Source organism: Lygodium microphyllum, chromosome 6, assembly GCF_053477565.2.
Source record: "Lygodium microphyllum isolate KBCC chromosome 6, Lygodium_microphyllum_v1.1.10, whole genome shotgun sequence".
Lineage (NCBI taxonomy): Eukaryota > Viridiplantae > Streptophyta > Polypodiopsida > Schizaeales > Lygodiaceae > Lygodium > Lygodium microphyllum.
This window is the reverse complement of record NC_141140.1, coordinates 1,701,223-1,719,102: the sequence shown is the minus strand read 5'-3', so window position 1 is coordinate 1,719,102 and position 17,880 is coordinate 1,701,223. Positions and strand designations below refer to the sequence as shown.

Genomic DNA, 17,880 nt, shown 5'->3' with positions numbered 1-17,880 from the left:
CACATTCAACCCAGGTGCACACACGAAAATCTCACCAAAGTTCAGTGCTGACCGGTTTCTTGAACTTCTGTAATAAACAATTATATGCTTCCAACAAAAGACTTGCCTTTCAACTCCATTTTAATGAAATTATTAACATATTGTTGTAAAACCTTTCAACAAATCAGTCCTTGATCTCCAGACAGAATCTGAGCATGTTTCCTGCACCAGACTGGACTGTGGTGCACTGTCACAAACACAAGCTGATAACTAGTATTATTGCTTGGTCAATCTGGAGCGAGTCTATCAGTTGGTAGAACTGCCACTAAGACAGGACATTCCAAACAAATAGTCTGCCTGTATCAGAAATGCACTCATAACGGAGAGAGAAAAGGAGGCACCCCTGTCAAAACAAGAACCTCTCTCCTCTAGGCTCTATAGCTATGTGCTGAAGAGTGCAGCTTTGGAGCATCTCTGATCCATTCCTCAAAAAAACCCATTTGTGATATCATTCCCTCTAGGAAGTCTGATTAAACTCTGTCATAAGCACTCTCTTGAAAAAGAGGCATGGCAGGAGTTTGGATAATGAGGAGCAAATGAGCAAAGAATGAACAAGACTCCTAGGTACAAAATTGAAATAGAGATCTCTAGATATATACAATCATGGCAGAGTATATATAGGAAAAAAAACCAACATGGTCCAACTTGATACAGGGTAAAACTGGTCTAACCCAAATGTGCCATGTACTCGTCCCCCAACTGAGACACATCAATGCACTGGTAGGCACTTACTAGATGTATGAAGATATAGATGGGAGTCAGTTTTTCACCCTCAGTTGTGCACGGTTATGGGAACCAGAGGATCAAGTTATGGGAACCGGAGGATCAAGAGTACTTTTTCACCCTCAGTTGTACATAGAGAGATTCCCATGGAGAGAGAGGTGGATCCAATTACTCATTAAAGGGATGGAGGGAGTGAGGAGTTTGGCACAGATTCAGACTCCACCGAGTTCCCATCTCTTCATGAGGCTGCAGAAATTGCAGTGATGAGACAGGACAGAGTTTACACTAGGTGGCAAAAGAGAGAGGCATGGTCCATGGAGCCACACCAGTCCGAGAGACGATCTCCATGAGGCTCTTCTCATGGAACATTCGAGGCTTTGGTGGAAGACTTTTCCACCAAGGACTGAGCTTCATGAGATAGGATCCCCATAGAGCACTAGTTGGAGGATCAATGGATTTTGTTATGCTACAGGAGCAAAAGCTCTCAGAAGAGAGGATTTCCTAGTGCAGTGGGGAGCTATTGCCTAGACGAAGTTGACATATTGGGCACGTGCTGTAGGAGCCTCAAAGATATAGGCAGGAGTATGCCTTTGTGTTGGTAAGCATTGGCTTCATGCAGTATAAGATTGGGGCATCCTTAGAGTAGGGACAGCACTATGGGTATTTGTAAGAGTGGAGGAGACAATAGGCTTGCTGGTCATATACACCCCTAATTGTCATGGAAGAGAGGACTTTTCTAGACTACGCTTACTTAGTCTCTACCTCATGTTGATCATTGGATTGTAGGTGGGGATTTTAATATGGTCAAGGCCTTGGAGGATAGAAGGGGCAGATGGCATAGACACTATCAGAATTGCAACACGGGAAGGGACAAGATCACGATGGCCTAGTTGGGAAACATTTTATGCATGCATGTGAGATTCTTGCTCCCTTGCTGATTCATGTTTTTATCAATCCATGTGTGAGGGGATTTTTGGCTAGTTGGACGGAGCACACCATTGTACCACTCTTTCATAGTAGGGATTCTATCATGCTAGAGAATTATGGGAAAATCATGATTGGCCAAGATATATATGGCTGCATTCTAGAGCATGAGCTTAGCACAAGGGCAGAGAGAGATGGGTATAGAGCACAAGGACAGGCACGTTTCACGAGAGGATCATTACACTCAATCATATATAAGCTCTTAGAGGATTATAGAGGGGAGGGCACATGGGAGGATGATTTATTGTTGCCTTGTAGATTTCTGCAAAGGATTTTACACGATGTCTTATATCAGGCTCATAGACCAATTACAAGATATTGGCACTCATGGTCTATAGTGAGGAACTTATGCCTTGTATGAGTTATTGATGGAGGGGGTATGTGGTCCAGAAGAACCTTCAGATTTGATGGACAATACCATCAAGGTAAGCAAGGGTGTTTGCTTTCACCTACTCTATTTGGTGTTTATTGTTAGAATTTGCCAATTCTATGGGCAAGTCATGCTGTTAGAATATGTGGATAGGTAAGGGAGACTAGGTGCAGGCTTGGTTGATATATTGATATTTGTCTTCTTGTGTGCAGATGGAGTGGTACTAATTGCAAACTCTCTTGAGGGCTTTCAGAGACACATGGATGCATTGTAGGCATTTTGCATGGATAGAGGATTGATAGTGAATCTTGGAAAGACCAAGATGACGGTATTCAATACCAACACAAGCTTGGGTGCCTAGAGCAAGGCATTAGTTTACCCTTGGAGAGGATACTGTTCAATGTACTAGATCCTATGTATATCTAGGGGTCACATTTACAAGACCTACATTTTCATTGTGAGATGTTGGTGGTGCCAAGTTGGATATTGGTTATGCACCACTTTGAGCACTTGAGAGAGAATGTGCATATGTTCAGTTCCAAGAATTCTAGACTAAATTATGGTTCTATGATACATTGGTGACCCTAGCTTTGTTGTATGGAAACCCAATATGGGCTCTATGTCTCTGCAAAAGAACCTGCAAGAATATTGAGAGGCCACTTAAAAAACATTTTCATATGTAAGTATGCTGAAGTAGGATATTTTGCCTTGCCAAAGACCCAATCTGATGGATCCATATAGAATGATCCATCCAGTCTGATCAGACATGTACAATCTGTCCAGTTTTCAACTCCTTTTTTTTATGGAGCTGGTATTTTTAAAAAAATTACTTTTTGGCTTTAACATTTTCCTCTTTATCCTCATTGACCTCTACCTATATGTCATTTACTGCCTTCTCTTCTTCTCTCTCTCTCTCTCACAAGCTTCTCTACTATTCTCTCTCCTCCATCTACCTCTCTATATCTACATTCTCCTCTTGCTCTTGTGTCTCATCCCCTATGTGTAGCTTTATTTCTATTTCCTTTTTCTTCCCTCCTCTTCTTTCCCTTCCCCTACCTGTACCTATATCTCTAAATTCTTTGCCCCTATATGTCCAATTTGATGGACACCCAATCTATCCCGATATGTTAGGTGGAATACACAATCCCGATATGCTTGGGGCACATGGAGATGTATCTGCACCCCATGGGGTTGTTGGAGCACAAGGATTTAGTGCTAGTCATGCAAATGCATCTAATAGTCTTGGTTATCATGGAAATGCAGCAATGCACCCTTTTTGCAGTAGCCTATTTATGACAAATTGACTCCCATAGGTCTACCAAAGGACTATGACAAGGATGGAAAAAGTGTGAAGTTTGAACCTTTTAGTGCTGCACAAGACAGTTAGGCAAAGAGAGATTGTACCCAAAGTTGAGTAAGAGATACTATGTGCCGTTCCAAGTATTGGAGAGGATCAGTGATGTATATTATAGGCTGAAATTGCCTCCACATTGGCGAATATACAATGCCTTTCAAGTGAGCTTACTGAGGCATTTTCATGGTGATGTGTGCTAGAGGATGTATCAATTGAAATTCAGCCCGAGGTTGAGGACTTGGATGAGATATTGGTACCTGAGCAAAGATTGGCACACAAAGAGTGAAAGATTAGGGGTCAGATTTCCAGGCGGTATTTGATGAGATTTCAAAACTATTCACCAATGGATGCCAAATGGATGGAGCATGGCTTGGCAGACTATCCTTAGCTGTTATAGCTTTACCTTGATGCTTTCTAGTTAGATCCCACTTTGGATCAGTAGAATAGGGGACTAGTCTATCACCAGATGCTTGTGAGGGTGCTAGCACCTCTGGTTCTCATTGATGGACAGCTGTAGATTTAGTGGATCTTGGATATATTCAGCATACATTCAAGGTATTGTAGCTAACAATATGTTTGTTGGAGGATCACAATTCAATGTACTAGTCACTATATTTGGTATGCATATGGTATGGTTTATTATTTGTAACTCTAGAACTATACATTTGCATCACTTTATGTTTGGTGTAGCATTAGTTATGATCAACATTGGATCATTGGTTTTTTTATCATTACAGACTATTATCTTATATTGATTTGCAATTAATGATCATTAGTTTTCAGTAGTATTCAGCTAATTGTATAGACAGCAACATGTATCATGACGCCATTGATGTTTCAGCCATGGTTTATGCTATACTATGGTTTGGTTTTGCCTGATAAGTTCAGCTCATGAGTAATGGATGCACTCCATGATATTCACAAAATGCTTTTGAGATTCTTTGTGAGTCTTATGCTATGTTATGCTTGCTAGTAATTTCCAGCATGTGTTTAGTAGTAGTATGGTTTGGTAGCAATGGGCCATGGCCGATGTTGTCTTTACTATAATGCCTCGTGAAAATTCTAGTGCAATGCTTTGCTTTTGATGCATCCAACAGTGCAATTGGGGACAATGCAAGGATTTCAAGGGGATGGTCTATCACAAGGACGTGAAATATTAATGCTTTGCTTAGCATTTGATTAGAAGTAAATCAAACGTGCTAATGTGGCTTACACATGTCAGAAGCTAATTATTTCACAATGTGGGACCTAGGACTCAAATATTAGTTGATGCCAAAGGCGAAAGTTGTAATAAGTTATGCTTGATAGGTACTAGGTGGTACTCAGTGTCAGATTTTGGCCTAGACCAATTTATTGGCCACTAATGTCAATAGGGACATTAGAGACTAGGCATTAAGTGATTAATGAATGCCAGTCTAATGGTTAATAACTACTCAGGGACACTTGGAGATAGATTGGCCTAGAATTTAATTGTTGATTCGTGGAATTATATTTTTGAACACTATAATAATTATTAAATTAAATTTCAAAATTAACATTTTAAAAATTAACTTAATAAGCAAGAAAAATAGGATTAGAAGGCTACCACTTGGCAAAACTTGTCCATACAAGTGGAAAACACATTTTTAAGACTAGGGGAGAAAGAAAGAAAGATCTATTAACATCTCTAGAAGGCCGAAATGGCCTACGAGACCATAACTAATACAACTGATATCATCATCTCTCATCAAAGAAGAAAATAGAATTATGTCTAGGTCTACATGATAAATTCAAATGGAAAATGAAAAATATGAAAAACTAAAAAACTAAAAAGAGTATAGAGTATCTTTCTTTCAGCGTATGGAATCCACCAAGACTTTCCAAGGTACCTGCGACTCAGTCATGGTGGTAATCTTCGTCTGTAACGAGCAATTGTGACACGAATATGTTGCATATGAGCATACGTACGTTGCCGAGCAAGTACTATAGGGTGTCGTACTCTGGATAATGCTATAGCTTTGTCTATTGTGATGCCACCCGCTGATATCTCTCGATGGCGCCTATCAATAGAAGATATAGTGTCTAAGGTGGCAGTGGCGTGTCGAGTAGAATCAAAAGCATAGAGAGGGTAGGCACATTAATCAAGGTGCTCAATAGTACTGAATAGTGAGAGAGTGAGAGTGAGTCGACAGATAGGTGTGTACTAGTGTGGTACACAAAGAATTAAAAAATGTATTTATACTTAGGGTACGGTACACTTACACCCACTAGGATGAGTTCACATGTGTGAAGTAATATATACACGGGAGATACACAAGAGAGTGTAAAGGGCCTTAACACCCAACAACCTCCCACTTAAAGGTCCTAAGCGAACCTTTAACCAACTCCCACAAGTCTAATGCAATGCTCATGTTGAACTTTTGCAAGACTTTTAGTGAGAACATCTGCAGGGTTATTCTATGATTTGATCTTAGTTAGGGTGACTAGACCATCATCTAGAACTTGTCTAATAAAATGATACCGAACATGACTATGTTTGGTACGTGCATGAAACATGGCATTCTTAGCCAGGCATACAACACTCTGGCTATCACATCCAAGTACAGGTGTTTTGGTGGGCAGCCCAAAATCCTTGACCAAACGACCAAGCCAAACTGCTTCTTTTGAAGCTTCAGTGGCTGAAATATATTCAACCTCAGTGGTAAAGAGTGCTACTATTTTTTGCAATCTAGAGCACCAAGAGACCACCCCTCCAGTCAAGGTAAAGATGTACCTGCTAGTAGACTTGCGAGTATCCAAGTCACCTGCTATGTCTGCATCACAATACCCCTGCAGATTTAACGTACCCTTGCCATAGCAAATACATTTTCTTTGTGTGTCCTTAAGGTATCATAAGATACATTTCACTGCTTCCCAATGTGCTTTGCCAAGATTTGACATAAACCTGCTTACAACTCCCACTGCATAAGTAATGTTAGGTCTAGTGGCAACCATAGCATACATGAGTGAACCACAAGCTGAAGCATAAGAAACACCCTTCATAGAGCTCGCTGCCTTATTATCTTTTGGGCAATTTGCTTTGCTAAGCTTAAGGTAAGGTGGAAAAGATACACCAAGAGGCTTAGCATCAGCCATAGAAAAACGATCAAGTACTTTGCTGATGTACTTTTCTTGTGGGAGAAATAAGAGCTGCTGCTCTCTATCTTGTGTTACACGTATACCCAAAATATGTTCAATTGCTACCAAATCCGTCATGGAAAAGGCTGAATTCAGCTGTCTTTTCAATGCATTAATCTGGCTTTTATGCTTACCAACAATAAGCATATCATCCACATAAAGCACAAGTATAATAAGCCTTCCATCATCAGCCTTCTTAATATATAAGCAATGATCTGCACTACTCCTTTTAAATCCATGTGAGCGCATGAAGGCATCAAAATTTTTATACTATTGTCTAGGAGCTTGTTTCAAACCATACAAGCTTCTCTTAAGCTTACATACCAAATGCTCCTTTCCTTGTATAGCAAAACCTTTGATCTATTTTATATACAATCGTCTTCTAGATCACTATGCAGGAATGCAGTTTTAACATCCATTTGATCAAGTTCAAGATCCCTAGATGCTACAATGGCAAATAACACTCTAAGAGTGGTCATTTTTACAACAGGAGAAAACACTTCCTGAAAATCAATGCCCTCCTTTTGTGTATATCCCTTAGCCACAAGTGTGGCTTTGTATTTGGGTTTGCCATCCACACATTTGATTTTATAAACCCATTTGTTAAGAATGACTTTCCTATCCTTGGGCAATGTAACCAAATTCCAAGTATCATTCTAATACAATTGACTTCATTTCTTCCTACACAGCTTGCTTCCACCACTTTTTCTTTATTTCACATGATAAGACCTCTTTATACGTAAGAGGCTCACCTTTATCTGTGAGCAAAGTGCAGTCCAAAGAAGGATCAAATCTTTGTATGGGTCGTCTAACACGTGTAGACCTTCTTACCCAATGATCTGTGCTATTAGGCAATGGATCCACATCCAACGAAATGTCAATGACCTCATTGTTTGGCTGTTGAACTGCATGTTTAGGTCAATGTAATTTATTTTCAACATGCTGATATTGGTACTCAAGCTAATGTTCAACATCCCCTTGCTGCCCATTTTCATCTGGCTCAATAATGATATGTTGATTGTCATAATCAGCATCAAAAGGAGCTGAATTTTCACTAGCTAATGGTTGCTCAAGGTATTGATTATGCTAAAATTTAACTTTCCTTTTGTCTAAGTCTTTAGATGTGGCATTTTTTAGTAGCTTTGACTCATTAAATACCACATCTCGACTGCGTAGCACCTTTTTCATACTTGGAACCCAAACTCTATAGCCCATTTCACCTTTATCTCCATAACCCATAAAGATGCCTTTATGAGATTTCATGTCAAGTTTAGTTTTGCTATCAACAAGTACATGTACATAGGATTCGCAACCAAAGATCCTTAAGTGGTCATATGAAGCAAGTTTGCCAGACCAAACCTCTTCAGGGATAACACTTTCAAGTGTACGATGTGGAGATCGGTTGCAAATATGCACCGCGGTTTTAAGTGCCTCTCCCCAAAACAATTGCAAGAGATTAGATATGGACAGCATGCACCGAATCTTCTCACATAACGTGAGATTCATTTGCTCAATCACACCATTAGATGATGGATTGTAAGGAGCTGTAAGCTCTCGTTTAATCCCATTGATATCACAAAACTTATTGAATTCTTTAGATACATACTCTCCCTTATTATCTGTTCCTATGCATTTTAACTTTAAGCCCTTTTGAGTACTGACCAATGCATAAAACTTTTTAAAAGCATCCGATGTCTCACTTTTCTGCTTAAGCAAGTAAACCCATAGCTTCCTAGAATGGTCATCAATAAAAGACATAAAATAACAAAAACTACTATGAGTTTTTATTGGCATAGTGCATACATCAAAATGGGCTAAATCCAAGATACATGCCTTCCTAGAGGCTCCATGAGAGTCTGGACTCTTTACATGTTTACCAAAAACACAATCATCACGAAATTCAAGCTTTGAGTTTTTCACATTAACTCTTCCAAGTGAAGAATGTGCATGCAAATCCTTTTGGCTCATATGTCCAAGACGCTTGTGCAATAACTTCATGTGTGACTGTATTTCAGCCCCCATTCTCTACCTCTTTGCACCATGGTACTTCGTTAGGGGGAATGCCACCCTTTAACACAGTGCCTCTCACCTTATAACACATGAGCACACCCATAACTCCTGGGACGACTGTGATGGGCATCCCCCTCACTATCCCCAACTTCACATCTCCCATGACCACTCATACGCAAGGGTTTCCATCCTCAGCTTATGGTGCGTCTTCACACTCTCCTTGGGTTACACCTACGCAGGGATTCCCATCTTGTGCTCACCGTGTTCCTGTCCCACCTCCTTGGGTTTCTCATGTGGCTACCATGCCCATGCCTAGTCAACCCATCTCTACCTATGGATCCACCTTGTACACTACATGTATGCTTGGTGGGCACTTTGGGGCCCATTCCCAAGTGTACTCCACTCTCCCATCCTACCCACACTACACTTTTTCACACTATCCATCTCCGAGTACTACCACTCATGTTGCAACGGCCACCAATGTCTTCACAGATAAGACAATTTTTAACGGGTAAAATTTCACCACTTGGTCTAATTTCATGCAACAAGTGCTTCAATCTCAGGGTCTTTGGGACCTCGTCATTGGTCTAGAGCCTATGCCGGACCCTCAACTAGCTCACCCTGATTATATCCGTCAATGGAGAGCCCGCAATGCCATAGCCAATGTTGAGCTGATGCAGGAATTGCTTCTTGAGTTTCACTCTCAGTTGCAGCACTTCCCGCTCGCGTCAGAGCGTTGGAGTCACCTTCTTGACCACTATGCGGCTCGTGATCGTACTCGGCACATCAATCTCGACTTTGAGCTTCAAGAGTTCTCTATTAAGGAAGAGGATGATCTAAAAGTCAAGTTGGCTGAATAAAGGCGGTTACTTGCCGAGTTCGCCACTACTGACTCTCCAAAGTCAAATGACGATCATGTCACATTCTTCTTGAATAAATTGCCCGACAAGTACTTCAATTTCATTCAACACATCATCTCCCAACCTAGATTGCCAACCTTCTACGAGATTGAGTGCCAGTTCTTGCGTTACGCGAGGCCGTACAATCAAGTCTACAAAAAATCCTCATCAAAGCCTTATTCCGAGCAGAGGGGGTTGGTTGCCTCTTTTTCGGGAGGGACAACCACTAGTGACAACAACTCGCTAGATGCGAAGGCAAGCCAATCAAAGGGTGACTCCTCTTCCTCAGATGGAACCAAAGAATCTAGACCTATCTGGCAGCAACTCCCTAAGAAAAACCAGCTATGCACACATTGTCAGAGAGCAGGCCATGTGGACGAGGAGTGTCACTCCAAGGCCCAAGGTCTTCCACCTATAAAGCCTCCACAGACCGCTGCGATTGGACAGTCCACTGAGGCTACGCCCTCTGCTCCTGCTTCATCTGCTTCTTCAGCACCCGTTGTTGTTGCTGTTGGACATGTGGCTCGAGTACAGCCTCAGTGGCCCATCTTTTTCACTACCCCTGAGGGATTGGCTGATTGGTCTACAGGTTCCGATTGTGAGAACAGAGGATCAAGGTACAGCTGGGATTCAGTAGACAGTGTGAGAGTGAGAGAGACAGAGTTGAAGCACGACACCCAAGAGAATAGACTGAATGAGTGTAATCTGAAAGTACAAAGTACAACCCTTAAACCTTAGGGTTGTAGGGGGGTGTTCACACCCGACACACACTAAGTGCCTAAATGTGTGTAACATAAGCACATAAGTACATACAATAATAAGACCATTAAGTCTAGGGGAAAAAACCTCTCCTACCGAGAGTAAAAAGTGCCCCAGTGTCCTACTGATCACCGACACTCCCATATGAGCGTAGGCGTAAGTAAGGCGTGAGTAAAATACCCAACAAACCCCCCTGGAGTGAAGAGTGATCAAGAGTACAAGGATCATCCGCCACCAAAGGATATCAAATTTAAAGCATCGCGAAATGCTTCAAATTTGTCACGAGGAAGAGCTTTGGTGAAGATGTCTGCCACATTACTGATGGTAGGACAATAGACAAGGCTGATATCACCTGCATGTAGCCTCTCTCTGACAAAGTGATAGTGAATCTCAATGTGTTTCGTGCGAGCATGAAACACTGGGTTCCGTGCCACTGCAATGGCACTCTGACTGTCAGTGAACAAAGGAGTAGGCTCAGTAACAAATACATCCAAATCAGCTAGCAAGCGTCTAAGCCATACGCATTCAACTGTGGTGGTGAAAGCTGCCTTGTATTCAGCTTCACATGACGATGTGGCAACAGTGGATTGTTTCTTGCTAAGCCAAGAAATGCAAGAAGTGCCAAGAAAGAAACAATTGCCACTAGTAGAGTGACGTGTATCAAAATCACCAGCCCAATCAGAATCACTATAAGCATGTAAATGCAGGGGTCCCCCCTTGGCATAAAGCAACCCAAGAGAACGAGTACCCTGCAAGTAGCGGAAAACACGCTTGACAGCTTGCCAATGTGACATACGTGGCTGATGCATATACCTGCTCAAGGCTGAAACTGCAAACTGTATGTCCGGCCTAGTATTGCATAGATAGATAAGGCATCCAACTGCAGGAGCATATGTATGTATATCAAACAAATCACTGTCATCATGTAATGACAGTTTCAGTCCAGGTTCCATGGGAGTACAAACTGGCTTGCAATTCTGTAAGCCAAATTTCTCAAAAAGCTGCCCAATATACCTTGACTGTGATAACCCAATACCTCGAGCAGTATGTATGAACTGGATGCCCAAGTAGTAATGCAAAACTCCCAAGTCAGACATGTCAAAAGTTTGCTGCAAATTTTGTTTGAATGCTGAAATCTGATCAGCATGTGTTCCAGTGAGCAAAAGGTCATCAACATAAAGACATAAAATCAGCATAGATCCCCCTTCTTTACATACGTAAAGGGTAGACTCAGATGAACTGTTTAGAAACCCCTGACCAAGCAAGAAAGCATCTATCTTTTCATACCAAGCTCTAGGAGCTTGTTTTAAACCATATAGTGCCTTTTTTAGCTTGCATACCAAATGTTCTGAGCCTTCAACTGCAAAACCAATGGGCTGCTGTACATAAACTTCCTCCTGAAGTTCCCCATGCAAAAATGCAGTCTTGATATCTAGCTGATGAACTGTCCAACCATAATGTGCAGCCAAAGCAATCATAGACCTGATGGTCGTCATACGGAAAGTAGGAGCAAATGTCTCCTCATAATCAATGCCCTTTTTCTGTGTGTAGCCTTTAGCTACCAGCTGTGCCTTGTATTTATCTATGGATCCATTTGCTTTTTTTTTCAATTTGTAGACCCATTTTGTTCCAATGGCTTTCTTCCCAAATGGCAAGGACACCAAATCCCACGTGTGATTCTTAGTAATAGAATCTAATTCAGCTTGCATGGCTGCCTTCCAATGCACACTGTGTTGTGCATCCTCATAACATTCAGGCTCTTCATTATCAAAAGTACTTGCTGCCATAATAAACTCCATAGTATGTGCTGAATCATGCAAACGAGTTTGCCTTCTAGTACGACCAGCCATGGGTGCATCCAAAGGACTATCTTGCATAGTCTGCAAATACCATCTAGGTAGTTGTCTAGCATCCTGGCTGTGTGCAAGCTCTTGCTGAATTTCTGTTTCAGCATTATGCCGAGTATTCCGATCAGCCAATGGCTGAATTTCTGCACTTTCCATAGGAGCAGCTGGCTGAACATTAGGTTCATTTTGTGAACCTCCAGCTGAGTCACCAAAAGTAATGGGCAGCAGCCCTTCAAAAACATCACGGGCAGCCTGATATGTGTCCAAACCAGCCAAGGATAATTCTGATTTTTCATCAAAAACAACATCCCTGCTGACAAAAACCTTCTTAGTAACGGGATCATAGAGTCTGTAGCCTTTGCTCTCATTGCTATATCCCATAAAAATGCACTTAACAGCCTTGTTGTCCAATTTTCTTCTAAGTACCTGTGGAATATGGGCATAGGCAAGACACCCAAAGGTACGAAAGTGACCAACAGAAGGTTTGCGGCTGTTCCAAGCCTCAAATGGTGTGATGGTCTTCAAGGCTTTGGTAGGGCATCTGTTCAAAATATGGCAAGCACACATGACTGCTTCCATCCAAAAACTATGAGGCAAGCTCTTTGCCTTCAGCATACATCTGGCCATCTCCATGAGTGACCGATTTTTCCTCTCTACTACCCCATTCTACTGTGCAGTATAAGCTGTAGTATACTGATGTACTATGCCCTTCTGCTGCAAAAAAGAATTCAGCATAGAGGACATGTATTCCCCCCCTCGGTCCGAACGGAGAGTCTTAATGTGGCATCCAGATTGGTTTTCAACAAGTGCACTGAAAGCCAAAAATGCATCATACACTTCTGACTTCTTTTTCAAACAATAGACCCAGCAAAAATGTGTGAAGTCATCAATGAATGTCACAAAATAATAACAACCACCCAATGACATGGTCTGCATAGGCCCACAAACATCTGAATGCACCAACTCCAATCTGGTTGTTGCCCTGAAAGCAACATCACGAGGAAATGAGAAACGATGCATTTTCCCCAAAATGCATCCCTCGCATAAGTGCTCAGGAGGTCTCTCCAAGAGAGGTAAGCCATCCAGCATCTGAGTACGCTGTAAAAGCATCAAGCTGCCAAAGTTTACATGCCCTAAACGAGCATGCCATAACTGCGCCTGTATCATAGCAGGAGTAAGAGTGGATGTCAAGTATGCTGACTGATCTACTGAAAGAGCATCCAACTCATATAAACCATGGCACAAAGATCCTGTCAAGACCAATGTCATGCATTCTTTTTCTCGAACCATGCAACGGTCATCATCAAAAGTGACCTGCATATCACAACGTGCCAAAGAAGAAATAGAAAGCAAATTCTTCTTTATTCCAGGCACAAACAAAGCATCCTGCAGGCGGAGAATAGAGCCATCAATGGCTGTGAGCTGAATCTCCCCAATACCACGAACAGGGTATGATGCATTATTGGCACACTGTACCGATTTCCCAACGGGAGGTGCACTAACTAAAGCAAACAAATCTCTGCGAGATGTGATATGTCTAGAAGCACCACTGTCAAAGAACCAAGTGTCAGCATCCTCTGTAGAGCTAAGTGCTCTATCGGCCCAAGAGATGTCATAACTGCAAGTGTAAAAACAATAGTCCCTGTCCACAACAAAGGACGTGGACTCACTAGCAGTGGAAGGAGTAGTAGAAACAGACATTCCTGACTCCTTTTTCTTCTCTTTGGCAATGCGCTTTCTGCACTCAGTGATATAGTGGCCGGGCTTCTTACAATAATGACATTTTCCTTTCTTTGCTTGCATCCCCCCTTGTGATTGATTCTGCGATGTGCCCGAAGTGCCAGAACTCTGTGGAGCATTTTTCACATTGCTGTTCTTGCCTTTCTGTCGTGCCACAAAAGCCTGCTCAGAGACTATAGCATCCACACCACTATTTTTCCGTGTTTGCTCCTCCTCTAGAAGCAAGCTAACCAACTGAATAAAAGTGAGTGGGTGCTCAGCAATCCTCATTGTGAGGTTCAATGCAGTATGAAAAGACAAGTACGAAGGAGGTAGGGAATTCAAGGTAGTGGATATCAACTGTGCATCTGAAAAATATTCATCTACATTCATGAGTTGCTCCCTCAAGTCCTGAATCTTGTTTAAGTGATCCTGCATAGAATCACCTTCATGCATCTTCAGAGTTTCCAACTCTTTCTTCAAGAAAGAGATCCGTGTCTCATTTTTTCCTGCAAACATATGCTCCAAAGTCAACCATGCATCTCGTGAAGAAGATGCCGAACGGATATGAGGTATGATGGACCGCTGAACTGCCAAAGCAATCAGCGACAAGGCCTGTGCATCACGGGTATCCCAAGCTTTTTGAGTTGTAGTTCTTGGAGGAAGTGGCTGAGGTGGAGCGGGCTGAGGTCCCCGTTGTCCACGTGCGCCATGGGGAGGAGGAGTAGCGGGAGCTACAACTCCCGGCCGAGTTTCCTCTCCACTGACATAATCCCATAAATTCTTGGCCACTAATACATTTTTCATCATAAATGACCAAAGGGAATAGTTGTTTCCGTCCAGTCTGTCCTCTTTGGATACATACGTAAAAACATCACCTCCCTGATTTGCCATGATGACAAATTTCCAAAGACAATATGAGCAATGTCAAAGCAGTTTGAACTGGAAATCTACAAATTTCCAGAAATTGCAGCAAATACTTTTCTGCAATTGATGTGCAAGGGCGTACTCTGTCAGAAAACTGTCCTTTACTGCATGCTTCCCAAGGTGCAAACAGTACAGTGCAACATTGTTATGAATAAATCCCCAAAATTTCTGCCAAAATCTCTGTCAAAAACAGTCGTTCTGTGACTGTATCAGCAGTTTAAATGCATCTGTCCTCCAAATACACAAAAGCCCCAAAATTTCTGACCATTCAGTCCAGAAATTTGCATGAAATTTACTTTTCCAGTAGATCTGTGCCAACCGCGTGTGAACCGCCGCTTCCAGAATTTTATTCTGGGCTGGAATAACAATAATTTTGAAAATTTTACCTGTACGCAGGCGGGAGCAGGTCGTCAGACGGGCTGACCAGTCGCGATGGGCAGGCGGGCTGCACGTGGTCAAAAACGGCGGGCAGGACTGTCGAAAACTGCGCTGTCGAACAGCGCGCGTGCTGACGTGACGTGTCGCTGGTCGCTGGTCGTCAGGCGGGCTGCGACTCTGATGCAGGTCTGAGAGCAGTTCGTGGTCACGAGCGCAGTGCAAGCTCGTTTGCAGGAAACGGGCCCTGGCGGATTGAGGCGGATTGCTGGTGCTCTCGCGAGCTGCTGACAGACGACTACAACTGCTGACCTGGACGACTGTTGACGGGCAGGGTACTGGTGGAGGCTGGCGACGAGCTGTACTGTGCTGAGGTAGCTCTGTGGAACAGCGCCTGACTGTTGACAGAACTGACGACAGGTTGTACCTGTGCTGACGTGACGTCTGACGCTGAAGCAGGACTGGCGTGTGCTGCAGAAGCTGAGTTCAGAGCTGAGCTCTGATACCAAATGTGAGAACAGAGGATCAAGGTACAGCTGGGATTCAGTAGACAGTGTGAGAGTGAGAGAGACAGAGTTGAAGCACGACACCCAAGAGAATAGACTGAATGAGTGTAATCTGAAAGTACAAAGTACAACCCTTAAACCTTAGGGTTGTAGGGGGGTGTTCACACCCGACACACACTAAGTGCCTAAATGTGTGTAACATAAGCACATAAGTACATACGATAATAAGACCATAATTTTGGGGGAAAAAACCTCTCCTACCGAGAGTAAAAAGTGCCCCAGTGTCCTACTGATCACCGACACTCCCATATGAGCGTAGGCGTAAGTAAGGCGTGAGTAAAATACCCAACACAGATCCCTTTGCACTTCATGCATCCATCTCACCTTCCTCTCCACCTCGTCAGGCGTTCCCTTGGCAAAGCCCAGCTACTGGACATACGCGATGGTAACCACCTTCTTTGACTCGCATGCCTCTAGGTCCTTTCGGATACCCTAGGTCAATCTAGCATTCATTTTTCGCACTCTTAGAGTTGGGCCCATAGGATTCATTATCCTTGGTTTATCCATTTTTTTGTCTTCCGCTGCATTTCCTCACATACATGCACATTCATTGCATTTATTTTGAGTTAGATTTTCTTTCTGTTATGTTTTGCTTTGGAGCATCTTACCACTAACCTCTATGTTTGTAGATTCTCGTCTCTTTTGCAAGGTTTTGTCTTTCAGTGTAGGGCTCACTTACAGATTGCTTTGGTCCTCCCTAGGCTAGAGACATGGGGATGCGCACCGTTCCTTTAATGGTTTCATCATCCTAGAAGTACTTGCTCTTCTTCCAGCATGGCAATTTCCCCTCCCAAGGTGGATCGTGCAGCATCTCTCTCAATGCTATCATGGCGGTGACTTCTATCTTGCTCTTCTAGCGGGGTGCTTCATCCACTTTATCTTCTTTCATTCCTTATGGTTCTCGGCACCATATGAAGACCGACATCAGGCTCCTCTTCCTTCTTCGGCATCTACATCCAAGTTGAGAGGGGGTTCCTAGCCTTCTTGATATTCTATAAGCTTCACCACTTTGTCTTTGACATCGGCTTCTTCCCCCTGTTGTACCTTACCCTTTGCATTGCATGATTACATCATCCTTGTACTAGGGTGCTTGGGCAAGTGAACAATTTCCCCATGAGAAACACTGCCCAAGTGGCACCTGCTGCATGAGCATTCTTTAACATGTAGCATACTTTGCATCTCATTATGCAGAGCACCACTTGCACGGATCCTAAGTTGTTTCCACCGGCGCTTGTTGTTACCACACCACCATCCTTCTTCATCACATGGATACCTCATCATCTATTTTTCCTCGTCATCGACACCTTGAGTGGATGGGTTAGCTTGTATTGTTTTGTGATGTGTTAGGTGTACCCTCCCCACTCCTGTCTTCTGGGTCACTTTTACTCAATCGGCTGCATCCAATCAAATTTACTTCACTTATTCAACCAAAAAAAAAAGCATTCCATGTAGTTCCATCTACCTTTATAGGGCTTGGTAGGCCATTGGGCAGCCGCGTACACCCTTTGTCCGATGCCTTGTTCTCTTTGGGGTAACTACTTGGATTCCCTTGGTAAGATAACAATCGCCTCTGTAGTCTTGGTAGGCCACTGGGCACCCAGCGTGCACCCTTTGTCCAATGCCTTGGCTGCTTAGGGGTGGGATGCCTTGGGGTATATAAACATCACAATGATTGGCCTAACCTTTCAACTCAGTTTTGGGCCTGAGAGGGAGTGTTGAGCTAAAATACGCATTACTTGCTGATTAGCCTCTTAAACAGTCCCAAAACACACTAAAAATACTCTTTTAGAGTAAAACCCTAAAACAGGGAGCGGTTCGAGAGAGTTCAGTGGAAACCCTAAAACAAGGAGTGGTTCGAAAGAGTTTAGTGGAAACCCTAGTTTTTGGAACGCCCTTCCACATCTATAAATAGACAGGTTGCTCCCATTCAGTGATCATCCTTGTTTGCATGTTACACCAGCCCACACACCCTCTGCTACTATTGGCGCCCAATTTCCAATCTGTAGCCCGCCTCCATCTGTTGTCTAGCCATCATCGACTGCAGCCACATTATCTTCAGCCTGTCCATTGCTGTAGGCGACAGCTCTCAACTGCTGCCGACTGCTCCAGACTATCCTAGACTGTTGTTTAGCCTGCTGTCCATCATCTCCAG

At 42.9% G+C, this 17,880-nt stretch overlaps 1 protein-coding gene across 1 annotated transcript in view; it reads right to left on the bottom strand.

Moving 5' to 3' along the window:
- LOC148034230 (uncharacterized) overlaps positions 1–17,880 on the bottom strand; it is an 89,139-nt gene that overhangs the window by 1,731 nt on the left and 69,528 nt on the right. The gene's annotated exons all lie outside the window — the stretch shown is intronic.